Genomic DNA, 10,056 nt, shown 5'->3' on the forward strand with positions numbered 1-10,056 from the left:
ACCACTGACGGCGGGTGGTATGGAATTGTTCTGTTTAAAGCCCTCATGTAGCATCCCTTGTGGTATCTGTGATGGTCACCTTGTGGCCCACTGCAGGACACACCATTTCTACAAGCGTTACTATGCTCAGCAAGACATCACTACACAATACCTTTTCCCACTTTATGCATTGCGGACACTTATAATTAAATACAAAGCAGGCTATACATACACTAACATACTGAGTGTTCTACATACCTTGTTAGCGTTCCGAACTTTCATAACTATCTCTCTTACACTGTTTAAACAGTTCTGTGGTATGAGCATACGGTTTGCATGTCTGGCAAGTCATCCTTATATACGTTGATACCTGTAACATGTGGTTTCCTGCCACCAATTGGTGTTCCTGAGTAAATTATTACATGCACATCAGCTGTGCAGCTACTCCATTCACCAATTACGTGGCAACAGTGGGGCATAATTGAATTCTCCACTTGGGCGTTGCCCATTTGCCCTACCTTCGGGTTGTTGTGTGTAATTGCAACTGCTATGTGCAGAGACACAGATATTTTGGATTCATGTCCCCCATGGATTGTGTGTGACAGCTAGAGTATGTGGTTCTACATGTGTGTGTACATGTCATCTCAAACATTTGATAAGGGACTGTTGCAAACAAAACCTGTAACATCGCTGTCTGTTCCATTATACAACAGCTACGATTTCAAATGGCTCCTTTAAAAATGTGTCTCTCACAAGGTATGTTAACGCTTTTGCAGATGTAATTGAGTGAGTGGATGTTTGTGCTGTTATTACAGTCTGTATTGCTATAGTTTCGTGTGTGGGGATGTAGGTGGGTGTACGTAGCATATACAGGTTTGTGGGGCTTGCATTTCTACATATTCCATATATGTGTGTGGGCTCCTTCCCTAATTAAAGACCTATCAGTTAGTAGACTTTTGTTACGGGCATATACATTGGGCCGTTGTTAATTGGTTTCTATATAGTATGCAGGTGAGATTGATACTTCCATACCTCCAGAAATACAGCGATATGTAAAGGAATGTTACTAAATGACAGCTGTCCTGTGTATTTCTGTCCCAAATATTTGCACTCATTGCAGTTGTGTTGGTAACTGAACCTCTTTGGCATGGGTTGCCACCTTTTCAAATGGCCATAATGGGACATTTGCGGGACACACATCGGTGTTTACAGGCTGGCACATACCCACGGTCAGTACACAGGATAGCACATACTTTTATCCTGAATACATACTTATTCTTATAGGACTTTGGCTACTTATCATATTTCATGTATCATTTACGTTTCTTACATACAGGCATAACTATTTAATGCAACTATTACATAATATATGGGACATAATTATATCCTATAATCTCAGAAATTTGCCCTTTTTAATGTTTTATGTCAGGACACAACTGCCCAGGGAGGGGCTGTCCCTCCTAATGTGGGACAGGTGGTAACCATATGCCTACGGCTAGCTATAACCACACCTACCATAATAATCTACCTCCGAGATAGCACTAACACACACACACACACACACACACACACACACACACACACACACACACACACACACACACATTACAGTCAGACAGAAATGTACATGGCACCCTCAACAAACACATACACAGACTACGGCAATCACAAACACAGTTGAACACAGTACCTACATGGACCGAAACATCGGCAGCGGTAACTAAATGTCCCTTCATATCGTGATAATATTACTCGTGGTTCTAGTGTTCTGTACTGTGTTCTTTCGGTCTTTCAGCCTCGTGGTTACATGTGTCGGTATGTGACACATTCCATAGTTGGCAGTATCCTATTTATTTGTACCTCCATGGTTGTGTACATGTCATTGACCTATCTATATATTTGCAGATATCGGTGACTCCGTATATATCAACATATATCTCTCTATCACCATTTCTATCTGTATTTTATATATATATATATATATATATATATATATATATATATATATATATATATATATATATATATCTATATATATATCTATATATATATCTATATATATATATATATATATATATATATATCTGACAGAGAGAGTGACAGGCAGAATACACCTTTCATTGTGTACTTGGTGTATATTGTTTCCTGGACTCCGCACATTTGTGATTGAACCTGTCACATTACACACCTGCCATAGGTACATCTTGGCTACCATAGTGTTAGGTGATTGTGTACATGATTACGTGTTCTACTCCTGGCCGTGGTTGTTTTACCCTTCAGAGCAGGCACTATTAGTACAGGGGTGAATAATGCTGGTTTCACCTGTTTTGGACATCATTGACCATGATCTGCGCGATATCCATATAGTCATATTTAAACAACGCTTACCAGCACTGGGCAACGCATATTCCCGCTAATGTGTGCTAAACATGATCTGCTGACCTGCATCTGATATGCATTATTCATGCCTTCGGGATTACGTTACATCCCTTGCAGGATGTGGGACTGGGAACATGCACGACAGTCACTGCATTTACCACTTGGGCATCTGGGATTTGTATGCATGTTATGGTGTTTTGTATGTGGACTATACTATGGCTGTTACTCCATACTGCAATCACATGGGTAACTCAGTTAGTTTACATATGGATGAGTCCTATTAATGGTATGTCCATGTAATATGTAATGGATGTGCTCCAGCATTGGGTATGTATATCACAGTGAGCCACACACTATAATGTGCTACACCTTCAAACGATCATAGGTGGAGCATGCTGGGGTGACAGATACCTGTCATGGGTACACCCCATGCCTTGACACAACATCCATGATTACATTATGTGGAGCCCCTCATTAACGCACCAGGGAATCCATGCAGAGTGTGTGAGGAACAGTGATTACACACATGGGATCCTGCAATTGCCTCTGCTCCACTGAGCAACAGTTGGTTACTTGATGTTGTGGTGATAGCAGAAACTGTTTGCCTCGATTGATGTATGGCCTCAGACAATCGGGCGTGTACCTACCGATGTACCTGGGAACCTATACACACAGTACCAACATATGCTGATAGGTGCGTGTACTGTTCAGGTGTTGACATTCCTTGTTCCAATAGCTGTTGTGTGTACAATGGTTGATGGCTGCCTATGTAGGAGTCACACAGTAGCCCACCTATACATTACAATTTACAGGTGGTCGTGTGTGTGTGCCATCCATTTTACTGTGTGTGCAGGTGGAGAGGTGTGTCAGTCCGTATACATTCCCTCTTTGCCAAGGCATAGGCATATTGGGCACACCTCCATCTGCCTACTGGGTGTTCGTGGTCTGAATCCCTCTGTGCCTGTGATGGCCTTGGCAATTGCGGTGGGCTATGAGGGTCTTCACCATTTTGTCCCTGCTGCAGCTGTTTCCGCAGGATCATATTATGTAGCATGGCACATACTATGAAGATGTGGGCACACATGCCTGGAGAGTACTGCAAGGCTCCACCAGATATGTCCAAGCAAGGAAACCATGATTTCAGCATCCTGAACACATGCTCTATGATGATTCTGGTTTTTGCGTGTGCCTCTTTATGGCGTTCCTGCATGGGTGTGTGTGCATTTTTGATGGGAGTCATCATCCATGGCTCCAGTGCATAGCCAGCATCCCGCACAAGGTGGCCATGTGGGATGTCCCCCCTGACAAATACCTGATACAGCTGTGAGGCATGCCAGATATGGGAGTAATGGTAGCTTTCAGGGTTGCCAGCACACACATCCATGATAATGCCCTGGGCATTGCACATGACCTGGCAGTTGATGGAGTGGAATCCCTTGTGGTTTATGTAGCACCTACCATGCTCACCGGGTGGTGACTTGATATGTATGTGTGTGCAGTCTATCGCACCCAGTACCTCCGGGTAGTGTGCCACATGGTGGAAGTGACGCATATTGCTGGCCAACTCCTCCTGCATTTGGGGGAAGTATATATGCTCATTGGCATGTGGTAACATGGCATCCAGGAACTGGTGTAGTACCCTGGATGCTGATGCTTGTGAGATCCACATTATATCTCCAGTTGGCCTTTGAAAGGTACCTGTGGCTAGTATTCGCAAGCTTACATATGCCTTCGTGTCCACTGGGATGGGTTCCCCTCTGTTGTTTTGGATCTCAGGCGTGGCCAGCACAGCTCAACTATTTGCTGTAAGATGTCCCTGTAAGTACTATGTCTAGTACATTTGAGCCCCTTGAGGAGCCATGGACTATCTTTTCTAAAGCATTTGTGGTGACAAAGTCCAGGAACCTCTGGGCAAGCATGCCTGTGCTTGTGCATGTCTCCCAGTCAATGGAGGGATAGCTGAAACCTTCCAAGACTAAGGTGTTGGGCTGTATGACTAGTGACTCCGGTAAGTCCAGGTAGGTGGTGTGCTTTTCTTGGTTCAGGGTGGTGGAACTTTAGCTAGCAATGATGTGGTAGGGTACTTTCCCTGTAGTTAACTGGATGTGGAGTAGTTCAAGAAAGTCATACTGTTTGAAAAGTCTTGAGGTGTATTGGCCTTAATGAAGAAGGATACACCACCACCTTTGATTCTTTCACACTCATTTTGCAGTCTGAACATGTGGAAGGCATTGTAGCCTTGCACAGCTGGGGGGTTCTCCGTGGCCTTGAACCGTGTCTCAGTGACTGCACAGACATCGACATCTTCCAAGGTGAGGAGTGCTTCTAGGGAGTGCAGCTTACCATTCAGACTCCTAGCATTAAGTAGCAAAACCTTTAGTTTGTCTCAAGTGAATTTTGTTACACCAGAAATGTTGTTTTGACATTGCCTAAAAAGGCTCTATGGGGGAGGCAAGTGCCTTTGCCAATATCTGAAAACCTAGAGGAGACAGGGCAAAGCAGCATGGCCTGTCAAGCATGTCTTCCCAGGCTGACAGATACTGGATCCCCCTAGACTGACACTAGAAGCTAAACCAATTGTTGAAGTTGGCCATTTTTTGTTTATATTGTGGCATTATCCTGGGTGAAGGAAGAGTACTGCTTAGGGCTAGGGTCATACCTGCATGGGACACATAATTTGAGAGGTCAGTCACATCTGTCTTCACATAGCCCAGAGAGGTAATTCTCAAGTCATTCACCCCAACATGGACTATAACAGAGTCATGGTGGTACTTTTGTTAAGTGATTTCAGTGCATGCATAATATGACAGATTCTGGTACCTGACAGGCAGCTGACTGTGACCTTCTCTTTGTCCGGCCTGGTGAGGGGGACATCTGGGCATCTCACTGTACAGTCACCTATAAATAAGATATTAGGTTTTGGGGTGTTTTGCCATAGGGGCTTATTTGCTGAGACACTGGTGTATGCATTATTATGTGTAGTGGTTACTATTTGCATAGCAGTGTGTGCAAGTGTTTTAAATTTGGGAGATCTCTGATCCTTTAATAGGCTTTTACTGAGTACCTCCATGTATGTGGGTTTATGTGTTGTGACCTTATTTTGTGTGAGAGGTGAAGTGTGTGTGCTGACAACCTGTTTTGTGTCTGGATTGTTGTTATGTGAGAGAATTCACTCCAGTTTCATAGTGTGATTACATCTCTCACATAGGACATTTGTTTGTTTGTTTTATGAGGAAGTGGTTGTCAGAATACATGAAGCAATTACTACATTGCCTCAGGATGCCCATGTCAGTCAGGCTGGCCGGAGAAATGATGGTAAACTGCCCATCCGTTATAGCAGGTTTTTTACTGTAAGTACTATTAAAGAAGGGAGTGGATTAGTTAGACTATTTTTTTGTGCTAGGACTAACAAAGGGGCTTGTTCTATTGAAGACTAAGGATGATAAGTGTGGCAACGCTGTTCAGTGCACATCTGAGTTGCCCATAGCTTGGAAGGGCTCCACTGACAGATACATACATACATACATACATACAAATATTTCAAGCATGGGCATTAATGCCCTTCTAGGTTGCCAATATACCAAAACACCTGTTCCCATAATAGGTGTCCAGGCTGTTCTTAAAAATATCTAAACCGCTACTTGCTTTGATGTAATTTGGTAGTCTGTTCCATGCATCAGCTACTCTGTCAGAGAACCAATTAGTATAGTACACTTCTCATTCCTATAGCATCTTCTACACATGTTGTCTGATGATTCTCTAGTACTTCTTGTTAACCCCAAACATTCCCAGAGGTAGTTGTCCCTAAATGCCCTATATACCTGAATACGATCTCCTTTTAAATATCTGAGAGACACTGTACAAGTTCAGATATTTTAGTCTTTCATAATATCTTAGATTTTCACATCCATGGATGCCCTTAGTGTATTTCCGTTGTACTCTTTCCAGTTTATTCATGCTTGTTTTCCTATAGGGTTTCCATATTGTTATTCCATACTCAAATTTGGGTCTAATGTAACTAACAAACAATGACTTCATTATGTTTGATTTCCTAAACTTTATAAATCTTTTTATACAACCTATAGTTCTATAACTATCATTTACCAATTGATTGATATGATTAGAAAAACTCAGCTGAATTTACCCATATACCAGGTCCTTAAATGAGTCTACAGTTTCAATCACTGTGTGCTGCATTAAATATTCACCTTTCAATTTATGCCTACCAAATCTGATATACTTAGTTTTTGATGTGTTTGTCAGCATATTATTCTCCTGTGCTCAAATGGTCAATTTAGTCAAGTTATTTTGCAGACATGCCTTATCTGTAACCCATATAATCAGTTTATCCAATTACAGGTCATCTGCATGTAGACTGTAGAGCACCTCAGATGAGAAAGTTAGGTCCGAAAGATATAATCTAAGCAAGTAAGGACCTAGGGCAGAGCCCTGTGGGACACCCTGACTGTAACCAAGGATTTCACCTGTCCAGTTGCTGTATGATACTTGCCATGTCCTGTTTGTAAGCCATGCAGCTATCCATCTTATCAAGTACAGTATCAGTATCAGTACATCAATACCTAGTTGTACTAATTTATCAATCAGTGTTATGTGTATAACTCTATCAAATGCTGAAGTTAAATCTATATAAATTATAACACAACACAATTTTTCATTCATAGCTGTTATTATATTATTATAGAACAACACGTCACAGATGGTAATAGATCTGTTTTCAACATATGCATGCTGATATATGGTTTCAAGTCCCAGTCTATCCAGTTCTGACAATAACTTATCCAATATTACCTTCTCCATTTTTTTCCACAACATGAAAGTAGACTTAAGGGTCTATATGACTCTGGGTTTGTCCTACTCCCCTTTCCCTTAAAAACAGGTTTAATAAACGTGTGTCTCCAATCTTGAGGAATATCCCCATATTTATATGACCTAGTGAATAATAGATATAATGGTACTGTAAGTTCTTGCTGAAGTGTTCTCAGGTCAATGTTACTAATTCCATCTCCTCCCTGTGCTTTGTTTGGATCCAGTTTGCTCAGTTCCTTTTCAATATAATCTAATTTGATTCCAGTATCTGGGGTTACCTGGATGTCACTAGGACAACTTACCACTCCTTTTGTGGAGCCAAACTGTTTTGTGTAAGATTTTGTAAATATATCTATAGTCTGTTGTGTCAGAATAAATTTTAGAATCTGCGCACAGTTTATCAATTGTGTGTCTTTACTCCTACCACATCTTATGTAGTATTATGCTTAATATCTTTATATAAATTTTCTTCACATTTTTCTTGATCTTGTCTCACACTATGTTTAATGTTTGTCCAGCTTATTTATTTCAGTTTTCAAAGTTGTAGTTCGACCATTTCTTATATTTTGTGTCTCTCACCTTAATCAGATATCTTGTTCTTATGGAAATATATCTGTCTGATGTTGTATGCCTAGAACCTTTATGTTAAAACTTTTTTTTGATTTTTTTGTACTAGAACAATTTCTCTTTCAGAATTTTCACATTCCATCTGCAGGTTTTCCACTGAACACTTCACTCCAGTTAGTTTTACATAGTGACTGTTTTGCTTCCATATAATCTCTAGTTAACCTTCTGTGCATTGACTTAGATTTCAGTTTGGCAGAATTATCTAGCAACAAATTAACCTTTATAACGCCATGATCACTGCACATCAATGGTGGTAAAACTTGACTTGAAGTTACAGTCCTTTCTTTGGGAACACACACAATGTCTAGTATGTTCCATCACCTGGTAGTTTTTTTTACAATCTGAAGCAATTGTTCCTGAATTTACACTGTGAATAATTTCCTTACTAACATTGTAGAATCAATATTATTCCAGTCTGTTTATGGTAAATTTAAGTCCCCAGCTAATATTATTATTCTCTGCTGTGTTTCATGTAAGAAATGTATGAATTCCTCTAGGTCATCTGCACTTGCCTTTGATGGTCTATACACTCCAGCAATTGTTACATCTTCCAGGGTTGTCTTTATTGTCACAGTTATTGTCTATAGTTTTGGTGTTATCATTGACAGATGTCTAGGGAAATTGTGTTTCAAGGGATTTACATCTATACAGGGCACCACTAACCCCCACTGTACAGTGCACAGCAATACGCAAATGCAAGGCTTAAATACAGGTGAAAATAAACACTAGCTATCTACCAATAGGAAGGCGCAGAATGAACTTTTCTCCAGCAATCTGCAGCTCAGACAAGGCTGGATCTACAATCTTCTGCCACAAGGGTGCAGGGGATCCCTTCTTAATGTAGAATGGCTGGTTTAGTGCTCAAGTGTATCAATAACAGGCTAGATTCAGCAGGCATGAATCTACACTGTGTTATTTACGTTAATAGTGCAGTTGAAATCAAGTGCAGAAAATGATGCAGTCGTAAACAATAAAAAGCAAAAATAATGCAGCAGTTAGTTAAAATGCAGTTTTAAAAAGTGAAGTAGAATCATAAGATATAATTATTGTCTTATTTTTAGCCTTTGATGCATTGGATTTCAGCACACTCTGAACTTCTGGCAAAAGATGTAAATTTAGAGCAGCTCCAGTTAATTGAGCAGAAACAATGCAAATGTGAGGCTTAAATGCAAGTGAAAATAAACACTTTTAAGCTAATCTACCAAAAGGAAAGCACATAATGAACCCTTCTTCGGCAATCCCCAACTCAGACAAGGCTGGATCTACACCCTGATGTCACAAGGGTGCAGGGGAGCCCTTCTTAATATAAGATGGGTTGCTTAGTGCTCAAGTGTATCAATAGCAAGGCTAGGTTGAAATCAAGTGTAGAAAATTATGCAGTCACAAACAGTGGGTGGATTCCAGGATACTCTGCTAGAAACTGACTATTGACATGTCAGACTTTAGGAAGCATAATGCAGTTAAACATCTGCTCCAGTACAGTGAAGACACATTCCATTGTATTAACCAATATTAAAATTCCAAGATGAAGTATTAAGTAGACTACCATCTTTAACAAAACTGGATTATTTGGTCTGCAATATGTTACTGGAAATATTTACCTATAGTTTATAACACGTACCTTGTGAAGGATGGGTTATCATTGGGCAAACATATCTAGGTGGTCAACATGACTGAGTGACAATCAAAAGTTCCAGAAATATCATCCACATAAGAATACAACAATGTTTTTGCAGACATCTGCTGCACCCCTTACCTAAATGTGTACATATCAAACTGACTGAAATCATCCTCTTGGTCAGTGCTAATCAGAAGTCTACTTCGTTATTCTAATAGTCCACTTGCTATGCTTTACAGATTTCATACCATAATACATTCATTTTCTTAATGAACTGTCTAACTTTTTATGTAGAGCATCCTTTCTAACAATAAATAAATGAGATCTAACAGATTTAACAAACTTACAGAAGAGAAAATTAGAAAATTCCTTAATCAAATGAAAGTGTCATACAGAGTATGTCATTGTTTATCCTTGGAAGCTAGAGAGGCAATTACAATCAACATACTGTTTCTAAGAAGTGAATATGCTTTGCCAGTTGTAACACTCCATTTTTTACACACTGCTACAAATCACAAAGAATAAAATACCAAAATGTATACTTCTGGACAGCAGTCATCAGCACCCTTATGTTACCTTGCTGAAAGTTAAGTGGCTGCCAGTGGAGTCTAAGGCTAATTTGTTAC

The sequence above is a fragment of the Protopterus annectens genome, chromosome 4.part1, assembly GCF_019279795.1.
Source record: "Protopterus annectens isolate FY-2018-M chromosome 4.part1, PAN1.0, whole genome shotgun sequence".
Classification (NCBI taxonomy): Eukaryota; Metazoa; Chordata; order Ceratodontiformes; family Protopteridae; genus Protopterus; species Protopterus annectens.